This window comes from Vicugna pacos, chromosome 7 (genome assembly GCF_048564905.1).
Source record: "Vicugna pacos chromosome 7, VicPac4, whole genome shotgun sequence".
In the NCBI taxonomy this organism is placed as follows: Eukaryota; Metazoa; Chordata; class Mammalia; order Artiodactyla; family Camelidae; genus Vicugna; species Vicugna pacos.
In genome coordinates, this window is record NC_132993.1 from 85,867,275 (window position 1) to 85,885,972 (window position 18,698).

Sequence of the window (18,698 nt, forward strand, 5' to 3'; positions counted from 1 at the left end):
GAGACTAGTATGTCTCTCTGCCTGCCTATCTAACTCTCTATCTATAGATCTATTTATCTACCTAACTATCTATCTATCTAAAGGAGGCAAACCTGTAGGCTAGTGTGCCGTTTTATTTGTCTGTGTATTGGAGGATTAGGTTAGTGTGTCTATCTACATAAATACCAATTTGAAGAACAGGAGGATGCTACCGTGTATGTGTGTGTGTGTGTGTGTGTGTGTGTGTGTGTGTGTGTGTGTGTGAGTGCGGGTCTGTGTATCAATGTACCTGAAAGTAAAGTGGGGGGATTCTACTGTATCTGTCTCTCAGTCAATGTGTGCATCTAACGGGAGGAGGAGTAAGCTAGTATGTCTGTCTCTCTGTCTATGTATCACATATGTATATATGTACGTTTATCTAGTCGAGAAGAAGGAGGCTACAGTGTCTATCTGTCTGTCGGTCAGAGGAAGAGAAGACTAGTGTGTATGTCGGTCTGTGGGTCTATGATTGTGTCTGTATTATTATCTAATGGAGAAGAAGAAGGATTCCAAAGTGTCTGGCAATCAGTCTGTCTCTCTACAGGAGAACATAGAGGCTAGTGTGTGTATCAGTCAATCTCAGTGACTATCTATCTAAAGGAGGAGGAGGAAGAGTCTATTACGTTTCTCTATCTATTATCTAATGGAGGAGGAGATTAGTGTGTCTCACTACCTAATTAATTGAGGAGAAGTAGGACGCCAGTGTGTGCATGTGTGTGTCTGTGGGTGTCTGCGTATGTATGTATGTGTCTCCCTCTATAATGCATGAGGAAGAGGAGGTTAGGATATATGGCTGTTTCTAAATGGAGGAAGAGGCTAGTGTGTCTGTCTGTCTATTTATTTGTCTCTCTGTGTGTCTAATGGAGGAAGAATCCCAGTATTCGTGCCACCTGGGGGGATGGCAATTGCCACCCTGAAGCAGCAGGGGGCGCCCCAACTACAGGCTGAGGGGAACACTGGCTAGAAACCCACAGGCTTGCCTGGGCAGCCCATGCCTCCCACTTCTGCCCTCTCTGTTTCCGCCACCGCCCCGCCCCAGTCCCGCCCCCGCCCCGCCCACAGGCCACCCCTGCCCGCCTCCCGGGAGCCGGGAAACGCAAAGATGTGCACCTCGTGTACCTAGGGTAGCAGAGATCAACCCTAGAACCGGCCAAGGGGGAGATCTGAGCAAATACAGGGGCTCGGTGGGGCAGCCCCGACTACTCACTGCAGCCCCTGATCGCACCGCGCCTGCCTCCGGGGCGGACGCTGACATGGAAACATGCATACGGTGAACCTGGGGCAGGACAGGCCGCCCCCAGGCCAGGCCGTTGTGGAGATGGGAGCAAACTGATCGGCTGATCAGAGGCAGTCCGCTCCCCACGACGTCCCTGTCCTCTGAAGTCACCTCAGCAGCATCCCAGGACCTGGCTGACCAGGAGAACTAAATCCCGGAAACCTGGGTTAGCAGAGGCCGCCCCGAGGGCAGACGAGGTGGAGTTGGGAGGAAAATGACCAAGCCGCCGAGGCATCCCCGTTTGCTGCTGGGCCGCCTCCACCTCTGCTGCCGACCTCTTCCCCTGAGCTCACCACGCCCGCTCCCAGCAGCAGGGAGACTTCAAAGGTTTGAGTCCGGTGAACTTGGGGGAGCGGATGCCAACCCCAGGCAAGGCAGCTAGGGACATGGAAAAATATCCTCTGGCTCGCCAGTGGCACCCTATTCCCCGGTCGCCGCCGTCCGACCCCTTCCCCATACCGCATATCTCTACTTTGTCTGTCTGTCTGACTACCTGCCTGAATGCCTATATATTCGAGAATGGAAGAGGCTAGTCTACGTGTCTGTCTCTCGTTTTACCTAACGGAGGAGGAGCCGACGAGTATGTTTCTCTATTTGCCTGTCTGTCTGTCTGTCTGTCTGTCTGTCTGTCTGTCTATCTATCTATCTATCTATCTATCTATCTATCTATCTATCTATCCAACTAGTGGAGGCATAGCCGAAGCCACGTGTGACTTTTTACTTGTGTGACTGTTGGAGGAGGAGGTTAGTTTGTATATCAACCTATCTACCTATTGGAGGAAGAGAAGGAGGCTAGTGTGTGTGTGTTTGTGTGTGTGTGTGTGTGTGTGTGTGTGTGTGTGTGTGTGTCTATGTATTTGTCTCTCTGTCTTTCTAATGGAGGATGGCTCTCAGTATTTGACTCACCTGGAGGGATGGCAATTGCCACCCTGTAGCAGCAGAGGGCGGCCCCATTGCAGGCTGAGGGGGACACTGGATGGAAATCCACAGGCTTGCCTGGGCCGCCCGTGCCTCCCGCTTCCGCCCTCTCTATAGCCGCCCGCGCCAAGCCCCAGCCTGACACCCGCCGCGCCCCACTGCACACCCGCCTCACGGGAGCCGGAAAACACAGAGATGTGCACCTCGAGTACCTAGGGTAGCAGAGATCAACCCTAGAACCATCCAACGGGGAGACCTGAGCAAATACAGGGGCTCGGTGGGGCAGCCCCGACTACTCACTGCAGCCCCTGATCGCACCGCGCCTGCCTCCGGGGCGGACGCTGACATGGAAACATGCATACGGTGAACCTGGGGCAGGAGAGGCCGCCCCCAGGCCAGGCCGATGTGGAGATGGGAGCAAACTGATCGGTTGATCAGAGGCAGTCCGCTCCCCACGACGTCCCTGTCCTCTGAAGTCACCTCACCATCATCCCAGGACCTGGCTGACTAGGAGACTTATATCCCGGAAACCTGGGGGTAGCAGAGGCCGCCCTGAGGCCTGGAGAGGGCGAGATGGGAGGAAAATGACCAAGCCGCCGAGGCATCCCCGTTTGCTGCTATGCCGCCTCCGCCTCTGCTGCCGACCTCTTCCCCTGACCTCACCACGCCCGCTCCCCGCAGCAGGGTGACTTTAAAGGTTTGAGTCCGGTGAACTTGGGGGAGCGGATGCCACCTCCAGGCAAGGCAGCTAGGGACATGGGAGAATATCCTCTAGCTCGACAGTGGCGCCCTATTCCCCAGTCGCTTCCGTCAAACCCCTTCCCCAGAACACCCATGTCTAGATTGTGTGTCGGTCTGACTACCAGCCTGCCTGCCTATATATTTGAGAATGGGAGGGGCTAGTCTACGTGTGTGACTGTCGTTTTACCTAACGGAGGAGCAGCCGACGAGTAGGTCTCTCTATTTGCCTGCCTATCTATCTATCTATCTATCTATCTGTCTATCTATCTATCTATCTATCTATCTATCTATCTATCTATCTATCTATGTTTCTATCTATCTATCAAGTCGAGTCATAGCAGGAGCCAAGTGTGACTTTTTACTTGTGTGTCTGTTGGAGGAGGAGGTTAGTTTGTCTATCTACCTATCTACCTATTGGAAGAGAAGGAGGAGGCGTGTGTGTGTGTGTTTGTGCATGTCTGTCTGTCTATGTTTCTGTCTCCCTCTATAATGGATGAGGAGGAGGAGGTTAGGATAGATGGCTGTGTCTAAATGGAGGAAGACGCTAGTGTGTCTGACTGTCTATTTATTTGTCTCTCTGTCTGTCTAATGGAGGAAGCCTCTCAGTATTCGACTCACCTGGAAGGATGTCAATTGCCACCCTGAAGCAACAGAGGGTGCCCCCATTGCAGTCTGAGGGGGACAATGGATGGGAACCCACAGGCTTGCCAGGGCAGACCGTGCCTCCCGCTTCTGCTCTTTCTATAGCCGCCCGCGCCAAGCCCCAGCCCGGCACCCGCCGCGCCCCACCGCACACCCGCTTCACGGGAGCCGGAAAACACAGAGATGTGCACCTCGAGTACCTAGGTAGGGTAGCCGAAACCAACCCTAGGACCGGCCAAGGGGGAGATCGGAGCAAATACAGGGGCTCGGTGGGGCAGACCCGCCTCCTCACTGCAGCCCCTAATCACACCGGGACTGCCTGCGGGGCGCAGGCTCACATGGAAACATGGATACTGTGAACCCGGGGCAGGAGAGCCCGCCCCCCGGACAGGCCCTTGTGGAGATGGGAGCAAACTGATCGGCTCACCCGATGTAGTCCGCTCCCCTCAACGTGCCTGTACCCAGAGATCACCTCAGCTGCCTCCCAGGACCTGGCAGACAGGGAGAATTAAATCCCGCACACCTGGTGTAGCAGAGGCCACCCCGAGGCCAGGAGAGGGGGAGATGGTAGGAAAATGACCGACTCGCCGATGCATCCCCCTTAGCTGCTGAGCCGCCTCCATATCTGCCGATGACCTCTTCCCCTAGCCTTCCCATGCCTGCTCCCAGGAGCAGGCTAAGTTCAAAGGCTTGAGCCCAACGAATTTGGGGGAGCGGAGGCCGCCCTCAGGCAAGGCAGCTAGGGACAGGGGATATAATCCTATTACTCGCCAGTGGCACAACTCTCCCTGGACAACGCTTCTTAACCCGGTCCACAGAACGCACCCCACCTCTAGTGTGTCAGTCTGTCTGACTGCCTGCTTGACTGCCTGCCTATTGGAGGATGGGAGAGGCAAGCCTTTGTGTGTGCCCGTCTGTTTATCTAACGGAGGAGGAGGAGACTAGTATGTCTCTCTGCCTGCCTATCTAACTCTCTATCTATAGATCTATTTATCTACCTAACTATCTATCTATCTAAAGGAGGCAAACCTGTAGGCTAGTGTGCCGTTTTATTTGTCTGTGTATTGGAGGATTAGGTTAGTGTGTCTATCTACATAAATACCAATTTGAAGAACAGGAGGATGCTACCGTGTATGTGTGTGTGTGTGTGTGTGTGTGTGTGTGTGTGTGTGTGTGAGTGCGGGTCTGTGTATCAATGTACCTGAAAGTAAAGTGGGGGGATTCTACTGTATCTGTCTCTCAGTCAATGTGTGCATCTAACGGGAGGAGGAGTAAGCTAGTATGTCTGTCTCTCTGTCTATGTATCACATATGTATATATGTACGTTTATCTAGTCGAGAAGAAGGAGGCTACAGTGTCTATCTGTCTGTCGGTCAGAGGAAGAGAAGACTAGTGTGTATGTCGGTCTGTGGGTCTATGATTGTGTCTGTATTATTATCTAATGGAGAAGAAGAAGGATTCCAAAGTGTCTGGCAATCAGTCTGTCTCTCTACAGGAGAACATAGAGGCTAGTGTGTGTATCAGTCAATCTCAGTGACTATCTATCTAAAGGAGGAGGAGGAAGAGTCTATTACGTTTCTCTATCTATTATCTAATGGAGGAGGAGATTAGTGTGTCTCACTACCTAATTAATTGAGGAGAAGTAGGACGCCAGTGTGTGCATGTGTGTGTCTGTGGGTGTCTGCGTATGTATGTATGTGTCTCCCTCTATAATGCATGAGGAAGAGGAGGTTAGGATATATGGCTGTTTCTAAATGGAGGAAGAGGCTAGTGTGTCTGTCTGTCTATTTATTTGTCTCTCTGTGTGTCTAATGGAGGAAGAATCCCAGTATTCGTGCCACCTGGGGGGATGGCAATTGCCACCCTGAAGCAGCAGGGGGCGCCCCAACTACAGGCTGAGGGGAACACTGGCTAGAAACCCACAGGCTTGCCTGGGCAGCCCATGCCTCCCACTTCTGCCCTCTCTGTTTCCGCCACCGCCCCGCCCCAGTCCCGCCCCCGCCCCGCCCACAGGCCACCCCTGCCCGCCTCCCGGGAGCCGGGAAACGCAAAGATGTGCACCTCGTGTACCTAGGGTAGCAGAGATCAACCCTAGAACCGGCCAAGGGGGAGATCTGAGCAAATACAGGGGCTCGGTGGGGCAGCCCCGACTACTCACTGCAGCCCCTGATCGCACCGCGCCTGCCTCCGGGGCGGACGCTGACATGGAAACATGCATACGGTGAACCTGGGGCAGGACAGGCCGCCCCCAGGCCAGGCCGTTGTGGAGATGGGAGCAAACTGATGGGCTGATCAGAGGCAGTCCGCTCCCCACGACGTCCCTGTCCTCTGAAGTCACCTCAGCAGCATCCCAGGACCTGGCTGACCAGGAGAACTAAATCCCGGAAACCTGGGTTAGCAGAGGCCGCCCCGAGGGCAGACGAGGTGGAGTTGGGAGGAAAATGACCAAGCCGCCGAGGCATCCCCGTTTGCTGCTGGGCCGCCTCCACCTCTGCTGCCGACCTCTTCCCCTGAGCTCACCACGCCCGCTCCCAGCAGCAGGGAGACTTCAAAGGTTTGAGTCCGGTGAACTTGGGGGAGCGGATGCCAACCCCAGGCAAGGCAGCTAGGGACATGGAAAAATATCCTCTGGCTCGCCAGTGGCACCCTATTCCCCGGTCGCCGCCGTCCGACCCCTTCCCCATACCGCATATCTCTACTTTGTCTGTCTGTCTGACTACCTGCCTGAATGCCTATATATTCGAGAATGGAAGAGGCTAGTCTACGTGTCTGTCTCTCGTTTTACCTAACGGAGGAGGAGCCGACGAGTATGTTTCTCTATTTGCCTGCCTGTCTGTCTGTCTGTCTGTCTGTCTGTCTGTCTGTCTATCTATCTATCTATCTATCTATCTATCTATCTATCTATCTATCTATCTATCCAACTAGTGGAGGCATAGCCGAAGCCACGTGTGACTTTTTACTTGTGTGACTGTTGGAGGAGGAGGTTAGTTTGTATATCAACCTATCTACCTATTGGAGGAAGAGAAGGAGGCTAGTGTGTGTGTGTTTGTGTGTGTGTGTGTGTGTGTGTGTGTGTGTGTGTGTGTGTGTGTGTGTGTGTGTCTATGTATTTGTCTCTCTGTCTTTCTAATGGAGGATGGCTCTCAGTATTTGACTCACCTGGAGGGATGGCAATTGCCACCCTGTAGCAGCAGAGGGCGGCCCCATTGCAGGCTGAGGGGGACACTGGATGGAAATCCACAGGCTTGCCTGGGCCGCCCGTGCCTCCCGCTTCCGCCCTCTCTATAGCCGCCCGCGCCAAGCCCCAGCCTGACACCCGCCGCGCCCCACTGCACACCCGCCTCACGGGAGCCGGAAAACACAGAGATGTGCACCTCGAGTACCTAGGGTAGCAGAGATCAACCCTAGAACCATCCAACGGGGAGACCTGAGCAAATACAGGGGCTCGGTGGGGCAGCCCCGACTACTCACTGCAGCCCCTGATCGCACCGCGCCTGCCTCCGGGGCGGACGCTGACATGGAAACATGCATACGGTGAACCTGGGGCAGGAGAGGCCGCCCCCAGGCCAGGCCGATGTGGAGATGGGAGCAAACTGATCGGTTGATCAGAGGCAGTCCGCTCCCCACGACGTCCCTGTCCTCTGAAGTCACCTCACCATCATCCCAGGACCTGGCTGACTAGGAGACTTATATCCCGGAAACCTGGGGGTAGCAGAGGCCGCCCTGAGGCCTGGAGAGGGCGAGATGGGAGGAAAATGACCAAGCCGCCGAGGCATCCCCGTTTGCTGCTATGCCGCCTCCGCCTCTGCTGCCGACCTCTTCCCCTGACCTCACCACGCCCGCTCCCCGCAGCAGGGTGACTTTAAAGGTTTGAGTCCGGTGAACTTGGGGGAGCGGATGCCACCTCCAGGCAAGGCAGCTAGGGACATGGGAGAATATCCTCTAGCTCGACAGTGGCGCCCTATTCCCCAGTCGCTTCCGTCAAACCCCTTCCCCAGAACACCCATGTCTAGATTGTGTGTCGGTCTGACTACCAGCCTGCCTGCCTATATATTTGAGAATGGGAGGGGCTAGTCTACGTGTGTGACTGTCGTTTTACCTAACGGAGGAGCAGCCGACGAGTAGGTCTCTCTATTTGCCTGCCTATCTATCTATCTATCTATCTATCTGTCTATCTATCTATCTATCTATCTATCTATCTATCTATCTATCTATCTATCTATCTATCTATGTTTCTATCTATCTATCAAGTGGAGTCATAGCAGGAGCCAAGTGTGACTTTTTACTTGTGTGTCTGTTGGAGGAGGAGGTTAGTTTGTCTATCTACCTATCTACCTATTGGAAGAGAAGGAGGAGGCGTGTGTGTGTGTGTTTGTGCATGTCTGTCTGTCTATGTTTCTGTCTCCCTCTATAATGGATGAGGAGGAGGAGGTTAGGATAGATGGCTGTGTCTAAATGGAGGAAGACGCTAGTGTGTCTGACTGTCTATTTATTTGTCTCTCTGTCTGTCTAATGGAGGAAGCCTCTCAGTATTCGACTCACCTGGAAGGATGTCAATTGCCACCCTGAAGCAACAGAGGGTGCCCCCATTGCAGTCTGAGGGGGACAATGGATGGGAACCCACAGGCTTGCCAGGACAGACCGTGCCTCCCGCTTCTGCTCTTTCTATAGCCGCCCGCGCCAAGCCCCAGCCCGGCACCCGCCGCGCCCCACCGCACACCCGCTTCACGGGAGCCGGAAAACACAGAGATGTGCACCTCGAGTACCTAGGTAGGGTAGCCGAAACCAACCCTAGGACCGGCCAAGGGGGAGATCGGAGCAAATACAGGGGCTCGGTGGGGCAGACCCGCCTCCTCACTGCAGCCCCTAATCACACCGGGACTGCCTGCGGGGCGCAGGCTCACATGGAAACATGGATACTGTGAACCCGGGGCAGGAGAGCCCGCCCCCCGGACAGGCCCTTGTGGAGATGGGAGCAAACTGATCGGCTCACCCGATGTAGTCCGCTCCCCTCAACGTGCCTGTACCCAGAGATCACCTCAGCTGCCTCCCAGGACCTGGCAGACAGGGAGAATTAAATCCCGCACACCTGGTGTAGCAGAGGCCACCCCGAGGCCAGGAGAGGGGGAGATGGTAGGAAAATGACCGACTCGCCGATGCATCCCCCTTAGCTGCTGAGCCGCCTCCATATCTGCCGATGACCTCTTCCCCTAGCCTTCCCATGCCTGCTCCCAGGAGCAGGCTAAGTTCAAAGGCTTGAGCCCAACGAATTTGGGGGAGCGGAGGCCGCCCTCAGGCAAGGCAGCTAGGGACAGGGGATATAATCCTATTACTCGCCAGTGGCACAACTCTCCCTGGACAACGCTTCTTAACCCGGTCCACAGAACGCACCCCACCTCTAGTGTGTCAGTCTGTCTGACTGCCTGCTTGACTGCCTGCCTATTGGAGGATGGGAGAGGCAAGCCTTTGTGTGTGCCCGTCTGTTTATCTAACGGAGGAGGAGGAGACTAGTATGTCTCTCTGCCTGCCTATCTAATTCTCTATCTATAGATCTATTTATCTACCTAACTATCTATCTATCTAAAGGAGGCAAACCTGTAGGCTAGTGTGCCGTTTTATTTGTCTGTGTATTGGAGGATTAGGTTAGTGTGTCTATCTACATAAATACCAATTTGAAGAACAGGAGGATGCTACCGTGTATGTGTGTGTGTGTGTGTGTGTGTGAGTGTGGGTCTGTGTATCAATGTACCTGAAAGTAAAGTGGGGGGATTCTACTGTATCTGTCTCTCAGTCAATGTGTGCATCTAACGGGAGGAGGAGTAAGCTAGTATGTCTGTCTCTCTGTCTCTGTATCACATATCTATATATGTACGTTTATCTAGTCGAGAAGAAGGAGGCTACAGTGTCTATCTGTCTGTCGGTCAGAGGAAGAGAAGACTAGTGTGTATGTCGGTCTGTGGGTCTATGATTGTGTCTGTATTATTATCTAATGGAGAAGAAGACGGATTCCAAAGTGTCTGGCAATCAGTCTGTCTCTCTACAGGAGAACATAGAGGCTAGTGTGTGTATCAGTCAATCTCAGTGACTATCTATCTAAAGGAGGAGGAGGAAGAGTCTATTACGTTTCTCTATCTATTATCTAATGGAGGAGGAGATTAGTGTGTCTCACTACCTAATTAATTGAGGAGAAGTAGGACGCCAGTGTGTGCATGTGTGTGTCTGTGGGTGTCTGCGTATGTATGTATGTGTCTCCCTCTATAATGCATGAGGAAGAGGAGGTTAGGATATATGGCTGTTTCTAAATGGAGGAAGAGGCTAGTGTGTCTGTCTGTCTATTTATTTGTCTCTCTGTGTGTCTAATGGAGGAAGAATCCCAGTATTCGTGCCACCTGGGGGGATGGCAATTGCCACCCTGAAGCAGCAGGGGGCGCCCCAACTACAGGCTGAGGGGAACACTGGCTAGAAACCCACAGGCTTGCCTGGGCAGCCCATGCCTCCCACTTCTGCCCTCTCTGTTTCCGCCACCGCCCCGCCCCAGTCCCGCCCCCGCCCCGCCCACAGGCCACCCCTGCCCGCCTCCCGGGAGCCGGGAAACGCAAAGATGTGCACCTCGTGTACCTAGGGTAGCAGAGATCAACCCTAGAACCGGCCAAGGGGGAGATCTGAGCAAATACAGGGGCTCGGTGGGGCAGCCCCGACTACTCACTGCAGCCCCTGATCGCACCGCGCCTGCCTCCGGGGCGGACGCTGACATGGAAACATGCATACGGTGAACCTGGGGCAGGACAGGCCGCCCCCAGGCCAGGCCGTTGTGGAGATGGGAGCAAACTGATCGGCTGATCAGAGGCAGTCCGCTCCCCACGACGTCCCTGTCCTCTGAAGTCACCTCAGCAGCATCCCAGGACCTGGCTGACCAGGAGAACTAAATCCCGGAAACCTGGGTTAGCAGAGGCCGCCCCGAGGGCAGACGAGGTGGAGTTGGGAGGAAAATGACCAAGCCGCCGAGGCATCCCCGTTTGCTGCTGGGCCGCCTCCACCTCTGCTGCCGACCTCTTCCCCTGAGCTCACCACGCCCGCTCCCAGCAGCAGGGAGACTTCAAAGGTTTGAGTCCGGTGAACTTGGGGGAGCGGATGCCAACCCCAGGCAAGGCAGCTAGGGACATGGAAAAATATCCTCTGGCTCGCCAGTGGCACCCTATTCCCCGGTCGCCGCCGTCCGACCCCTTCCCCATACCGCATATCTCTACTTTGTCTGTCTGTCTGACTACCTGCCTGAATGCCTATATATTCGAGAATGGAAGAGGCTAGTCTACGTGTCTGTCTCTCGTTTTACCTAACGGAGGAGGAGCCGACGAGTATGTTTCTCTATTTGCCTGTCTGTCTGTCTGTCTGTCTGTCTGTCTGTCTGTCTATCTATCTATCTATCTATCCAACTAGTGGAGGCATAGCCGAAGCCACGTGTGACTTTTTACCTGTGTGACTGTTGGAGGAGGAGGTTAGTTTGTATATCAACCTATCTACCTATTGGAGGAAGAGAAGGAGGCTAGTGTGTGTGTGTTTGTGTGTGTGTGTGTGTGTGTGTGTGTCTATGTATTTGTCTCTCTGTCTTTCTAATGGAGGATGGCTCTCAGTATTTGACTCACCTGGAGGGATGGCAATTGCCACCCTGTAGCAGCAGAGGGCGGCCCCATTGCAGGCTGAGGGGGACACTGGATGGAAATCCACAGGCTTGCCTGGGCCGCCCGTGCCTCCCGCTTCCGCCCTCTCTATAGCCGCCCGCGCCAAGCCCCAGCCTGACACCCGCCGCGCCCCACTGCACACCCGCCTCACGGGAGCCGGAAAACACAGAGATGTGCACCTCGAGTACCTAGGGTAGCAGAGATCAACCCTAGAACCATCCAACGGGGAGACCTGAGCAAATACAGGGGCTCGGTGGGGCAGCCCCGACTACTCACTGCAGCCCCTGATCCATACCGCGCCTGCCTCCGGGGCGGACGCTGACATGGAAACATGCATACGGTGAACCTGGGGCAGGAGAGGCCGCCCCCAGGCCAGGCCGATGTGGAGATGGGAGCAAACTGATCGGTTGATCAGAGGCAGTCCGCTCCCCACGACGTCCCTGTCCTCTGAAGTCACCTCACCATCATCCCAGGACCTGGCTGACTAGGAGACTTATATCCCGGAAACCTGGGGGTAGCAGAGGCCGCCCTGAGGCCTGGAGAGGGCGAGATGGGAGGAAAATGACCAAGCCGCCGAGGCATCCCCGTTTGCTGCTATGCCGCCTCCGCCTCTGCTGCCGACCTCTTCCCCTGACCTCACCACGCCCGCTCCCAGCAGCAGGGTGACTTTAAAGGTTTGAGTCCGGTGAACTTGGGGGAGCGGATGCCACCTCCAGGCAAGGCAGCTAGGGACATGGGAGAATATCCTCTAGCTCGACAGTGGCGCCCTATTCCCCAGTCGCTTCCGTCAAACCCCTTCCCCAGAACACCCATGTCTAGATTGTGTGTCGGTCTGACTACCAGCCTGCCTGCCTATATATTTGAGAATGGGAGGGGCTAGTCTACGTGTGTGACTGTCGTTTTACCTAACGGAGGAGCAGCCGACGAGTAGGTCTCTCTATTTGCCTGCCTAACTATCTATCTATCTATCTATCTGTCTATCTATCTATCTATCTATGTTTCTATCTATCTATCAAGTGGAGTCATAGCAGGAGCCAAGTGTGACTTTTTACTTGTGTGTCTGTTGGAGGAGGAGGTTAGTTTGTCTATCTACCTATCTACCTATTGGAAGAGAAGGAGGAGGCGTGTGTGTGTGTGTTTGTGCATGTCTGTCTGTCTATGTTTCTGTCTCCCTCTATAATGGATGAGGAGGAGGAGGTTAGGATAGATGGCTGTGTCTAAATGGAGGAAGACGCTAGTGTGTCTGACTGTCTATTTATTTGTCTCTCTGTCTGTCTAATGGAGGAAGCCTCTCAGTATTCGACTCACCTGGAAGGATGTCAATTGCCACCCTGAAGCAACAGAGGGTGCCCCCATTGCAGTCTGAGGGGGACAATGGATGGGAACCCACAGGCTTGCCAGGGCAGACCGTGCCTCCCGCTTCTGCTCTTTCTATAGCCGCCCGCGCCAAGCCCCAGCCCGGCACCCGCCGCGCCCCACCGCACACCCGCTTCACGGGAGCCGGAAAACACAGAGATGTGCACCTCGAGTACCTAGGTAGGGTAGCCGAAACCAACCCTAGGACCGGCCAAGGGGGAGATCGGAGCAAATACAGGGGCTCGGTGGGGCAGACCCGCCTCCTCACTGCAGCCCCTAATCACACCGGGACTGCCTGCGGGGCGCAGGCTCACATGGAAACATGGATACTGTGAACCCGGGGCAGGAGAGCCCGCCCCCCGGACAGGCCCTTGTGGAGATGGGAGCAAACTGATCGGCTCACCCGATGTAGTCCGCTCCCCTCAACGTGCCTGTACCCAGAGATCACCTCAGCTGCCTCCCAGGACCTGGCAGACAGGGAGAATTAAATCCCGCACACCTGGTGTAGCAGAGGCCACCCCGAGGCCAGGAGAGGGGGAGATGGTAGGAAAATGACCGACTCGCCGATGCATCCCCCTTAGCTGCTGAGCCGCCTCCATATCTGCCGATGACCTCTTCCCCTAGCCTTCCCATGCCTGCTCCCAGGAGCAGGCTAAGTTCAAAGGCTTGAGCCCAACGAATTTGGGGGAGCGGAGGCCGCCCTCAGGCAAGGCAGCTAGGGACAGGGGATATAATCCTATTACTCGCCAGTGGCACAACTCTCCCTGGACAACGCTTCTTAACCCGGTCCACAGAACGCACCCCACCTCTAGTGTGTCAGTCTGTCTGACTGCCTGCTTGACTGCCTGCCTATTGGAGGATGGGAGAGGCAAGCCTTTGTGTGTGCCCGTCTGTTTATCTAACGGAGGAGGAGGAGACTAGTATGTCTCTCTGCCTGCCTATCTAACTCTCTATCTATAGATCTATTTATCTACCTAACTATCTATCTATCTAAAGGAGGCAAACCTGTAGGCTAGTGTGCCGTTTTATTTGTCTGTGTATTGGAGGATTAGGTTAGTGTGTCTATCTACATAAATACCAATTTGAAGAACAGGAGGATGCTACCGTGTATGTGTGTGTGTGTGTGTGTGTGTATGTGTGTGAGTGCGGGTCTGTGTATCAATGTACCTGAAAGTAAAGTGGGGGGATTCTACTGTATCTGTCTCTCAGTCAATGTGTGCATGTAACGGGAGGAGGAGTAAGCTAGTATGTCTGTCTCTCTGTCTATGTATCACATATGTATATATGTACGTTTATCTAGTCGAGAAGAAGGAGGCTACAGTGTCTATCTGTCTGTCGGTCAGAGGAAGAGAAGACTAGTGTGTATGTCGGTCTGTGGGTCTATGATTGTGTCTGTATTATTATCTAATGGAGAAGAAGAAGGATTCCAAAGTGTCTGGCAATCAGTCTGTCTCTCTACAGGAGAACATAGAGGCTAGTGTGTGTATCAGTCAATCTCAGTGACTATCTATCTAAAGGAGGAGGAGGAAGAGTCTATTACGTTTCTCTATCTATTATCTAATGGAGGAGGAGATTAGTGTGTCTCACTACCTAATTAATTGAGGAGAAGTAGGACGCCAGTGTGTGCATGTGTGTGTCTGTGGGTGTCTGCGTATGTATGTATGTGTCTCCCTCTATAATGCATGAGGAAGAGGAGGTTAGGATATATGGCTGTTTCTAAATGGAGGAAGAGGCTAGTGTGTCTGTCTGTCTATTTATTTGTCTCTCTGTGTGTCTAATGGAGGAAGAATCCCAGTATTCGTGCCACCTGGGGGGATGGCAATTGCCACCCTGAAGCAGCAGGGGGCGCCCCAACTACAGGCTGAGGGGAACACTGGCTAGAAACCCACAGGCTTGCCTGGGCAGCCCATGCCTCCCACTTCTGCCCTCTCTGTTTCCGCCACCGCCCCGCCCCAGTCCCGCCCCCGCCCCGCCCACAGGCCACCCCTGCCCGCCTCCCGGGAGCCGGGAAACGCAAAGATGTGCACCTCGTGTACCTAGGGTAGCAGAGATCAACCCTAGAACCGGCCAAGGGGGAGATCTGAGCAAATACAGGGGCTCGGTGGGGCAGCCCCGACTACTCACTGCAGCCCCTGATCGCACCGCGCCTGCCTCCGGGGCGGACGCTGACATGGAAACATGCATACGGTGAACCTGGGGCAGGACAGGCCGCCCCCAGGCCAGGCCGTTGTGGAGATGGGAGCAAACTGATCGGCTGATCAGAGGCAGTCCGCTCCCCACGACGTCCCTGTCCTCTGAAGTCACCTCAGCAGCATCCCAGGACCTGGCTGACCAGGAGAACTAAATCCCGGAAACCTGGGTTAGCAGAGGCCGCCCCGAGGGCAGACGAGGTGGAGTTGGGAGGAAAATGACCAAGCCGCCGAGGCATCCCCGTTTGCTGCTGGGCCGCCTCCACCTCTGCTGCCGACCTCTTCCCCTGAGCTCACCACGCCCGCTCCCAGCAGCAGGGAGACTTCAAAGGTTTGAGTCCGGTGAACTTGGGGGAGCGGATGCCAACCCCAGGCAAGGCAGCTAGGGACATGGAAAAATATCCTCTGGCTCGCCAGTGGCACCCTATTCCCCGGTCGCCGCCGTCCGACCCCTTCCCCATACCGCATATCTCTACTTTGTCTGTCTGTCTGACTACCTGCCTGAATGCCTATATATTCGAGAATGGAAGAGGCTAGTCTACGTGTCTGTCTCTCGTTTTACCTAACGGAGGAGGAGCCGACGAGTATGTTTCTCTATTTGCCTGTCTGTCTGTCTGTCTGTCTGTCTGTCTGTCTGTCTGTCTGTCTATCTATCTATCTATCTATCCAACTAGTGGAGGCATAGCCGAAGCCACGTGTGACTTTTTACTTGTGTGACTGTTGGAGGAGGAGGTTAGTTTGTATATCAACCTATCTACCTATTGGAGGAAGAGAAGGAGGCTAGTGTGTGTGTGTTTGTGTGTGTGTGTGTGTGTGTGTGTGTCTATGTATTTGTCTCTCTGTCTTTCTAATGGAGGATGGCTCTCAGTATTTGACTCACCTGGAGGGATGGCAATTGCCACCCTGTAGCAGCAGAGGGCGGCCCCATTGCAGGCTGAGGGGGACACTGGATGGAAATCCACAGGCTTGCCTGGGCCGCCCGTGCCTCCCGCTTCCGCCCTCTCTATAGCCGCCCGCGCCAAGCCCCAGCCTGACACCCGCCGCGCCCCACTGCACACCCGCCTCACGGGAGCCGGAAAACACAGAGATGTGCACCTCGAGTACCTAGGGTAGCAGAGATCAACCCTAGAACCATCCAACGGGGAGACCTGAGCAAATACAGGGGCTCGGTGGGGCAGCCCCGACTACTCACTGCAGCCCCTGATCCACACCGCGCCTGCCTCCGGGGCGGACGCTGACATGGAAACATGCATACGGTGAACCTGGGGCAGGAGAGGCCGCCCCCAGGCCAGGCCGATGTGGAGATGGGAGCAAACTGATCGGTTGATCAGAGGCAGTCCGCTCCCCACGACGTCCCTGTCCTCTGAAGTCACCTCACCATCATCCCAGGACCTGGCTGACTAGGAGACTTATATCCCGGAAACCTGGGGGTAGCAGAGGCCGCCCTGAGGCCTGGAGAGGGCGAGATGGGAGGAAAATGACCAAGCCGCCGAGGCATCCCCGTTTGCTGCTATGCCGCCTCCGCCTCTGCTGCCGACCTCTTCCCCTGACCTCACCACGCCCGCTCCCCGCAGCAGGGTGACTTTAAAGGTTTGAGTCCGGTGAACTTGGGGGAGCGGATGCCACCTCCAGGCAAGGCAGCTAGGGACATGGGAGAATATCCTCTAGCTCGACAGTGGCGCCCTATTCCCCAGTCGCTTCCGTCAAACCCCTTCCCCAGAACACCCATGTCTAGATTGTGTGTCGGTCTGACTACCAGCCTGCCTGCCTATATATTTGAGAATGGGAGGGGCTAGTCTACGTGTGTGACTGTCGTTTTACCTAACGGAGGAGCAGCCGACGAGTAGGTCTCTCTATTTGCCTGCCTAACTATCTATCTATCTATCTATCTGTCTATCTATCTATCTATCTATCTATCTATCTATCTATCTATCTATCTATCTATGTTTCTATCTATCTATCAAGTGGAGTCATAGCAGGAGCCAAGTGTGACTTTTTACTTGTGTGTCTGTTGGAGGAGGAGGTTAGTTTGTCTATCTACCTATCTACCTATTGGAAGAGAAGGAGGAGGCGTGTGTGTGTGTGTTTGTGCATGTCTGTCTGTCTATGTTTCTGTCTCCCTCTATAATGGATGAGGAGGAGGAGGTTAGGATAGATGGCTGTGTCTAAATGGAGGAAGACGCTAGTGTGTCTGACTGTCTATTTATTTGTCTCTCTGTCTGTCTAATGGAGGAAGCCTCTCAGTATTCGACTCACCTGGAAGGATGTCAATTGCCACCCTGAAGCAACAGAGGGTGCCCCCATTGCAGTCTGAGGGGGACAATGGATGGGAACCCACAGGCTTGCCAGGGCAGACCGTGCCTCCCGCTTCTGCTCTTTCTATAGCCGCCCGCGCCAAGCCCCAGCCCGGCACCCGCCGCGCCCCACCGCACACCCGCTTCACGGGAGCCGGAAAACACAGAGATGTGCACCTCGAGTACCTAGGTAGGGTAGCCGAAACCAACCCTAGGACCGGCCAAGGGGGAGATCGGAGCAAATACAGGGGCTCGGTGGGGCAGACCCGCCTCCTCACTGCAGCCCCTAATCACACCGGGACTGCCTGCGGGGCGCAGGCTCACATGGAAACATGGATACTGTGAACCCGGGGCAGGAGAGCCCGCCCCCCGGACAGGCCCTTGTGGAGATGGGAGCAAACTGATCGGCTCACCCGATGTAGTCCGCTCCCCTCAACGTGCCTGTACCCAGAGATCACCTCAGCTGCCTCCCAGGACCTGGCAGACAGGGAGAATTAAATCCCGCACACCTGGTGTAGCAGAGGCCACCCCGAGGCCAGGAGAGGGGGAGATGGTAGGAAAATGACCGACTCGCCGATGCATCCCCCTTAGCTGCTGAGCCGCCTCCATATCTGCCGATGACCTCTTCCCCTAGCCTTCCCATGCCTGCTCCCAGGAGCAGGCTAAGTTCAAAGGCTTGAGCCCAACGAATTTGGGGGAGCGGAGGCCGCCCTCAGGCAAGGCAGCTAGGGACAGGGGATATAATCCTATTACTCGCCAGTGGCACAACTCTCCCTGGACAACGCTTCTTAACCCGGTCCACAGAACGCACCCCACCTCTAGTGTGTCAGTCTGTCTGACTGCCTGCTTGACTGCCTGCCTATTGGAGGATGGGAGAGGCAAGCCTTTGTGTGTGCCCGTCTGTTTATCTAACGGAGGAGGAGGAGACTAGTATGTCTCTCTGCCTGCCTATCTAACTCTCTATCTATAGATCTATTTATCTACCTAACTATCTATCTATCTAAAGGAGGCAAACCTGTAGGCTAGTGTGCCGTTTTATTTGTCTGTGTATTGGAGGATTAGGTTAGTGTGTCTATCTACATAAATACCAATTTGAAGAACAGGAGGATGCTACCGTGTATGTGTGTGTGTGTGTGTGTGTGTGTGTGTGTGTGTGTGTGTGTGAGTGCGGGTCTGTGTATCAATGTACCTGAAAGTAAAGTGGGGGGATTCTACTGTATCTGTCTCTCAGTCAATGTGTGCATCTAACGGGAGGAGGAGTAAGCTAGTATGTCTGTCTCTCTGTCTATGTATCACATATGTATATATGTACGTTTATCTAGTCGAGAAGAAGGAGGCTACAGTGTCTATCTGTCTGTCGGTCAGAGGAAGAGAAGACTAGTGTGTATGTCGGTCTGTGGGTCTATGATTGTGTCTGTATTATTATCTAATGGAGAAGAAGAAGGATTCCAAAGTGTCTGGCAATCAGTCTGTCTCTCTACAGGAGAACATAGAGGCTAGTGTGTGTATCAGTCAATCTCAGTGACTATCTATCTAAAGGAGGAGGAGGAAGAGTCTATTACGTTTCTCTATCTATTATCTAATG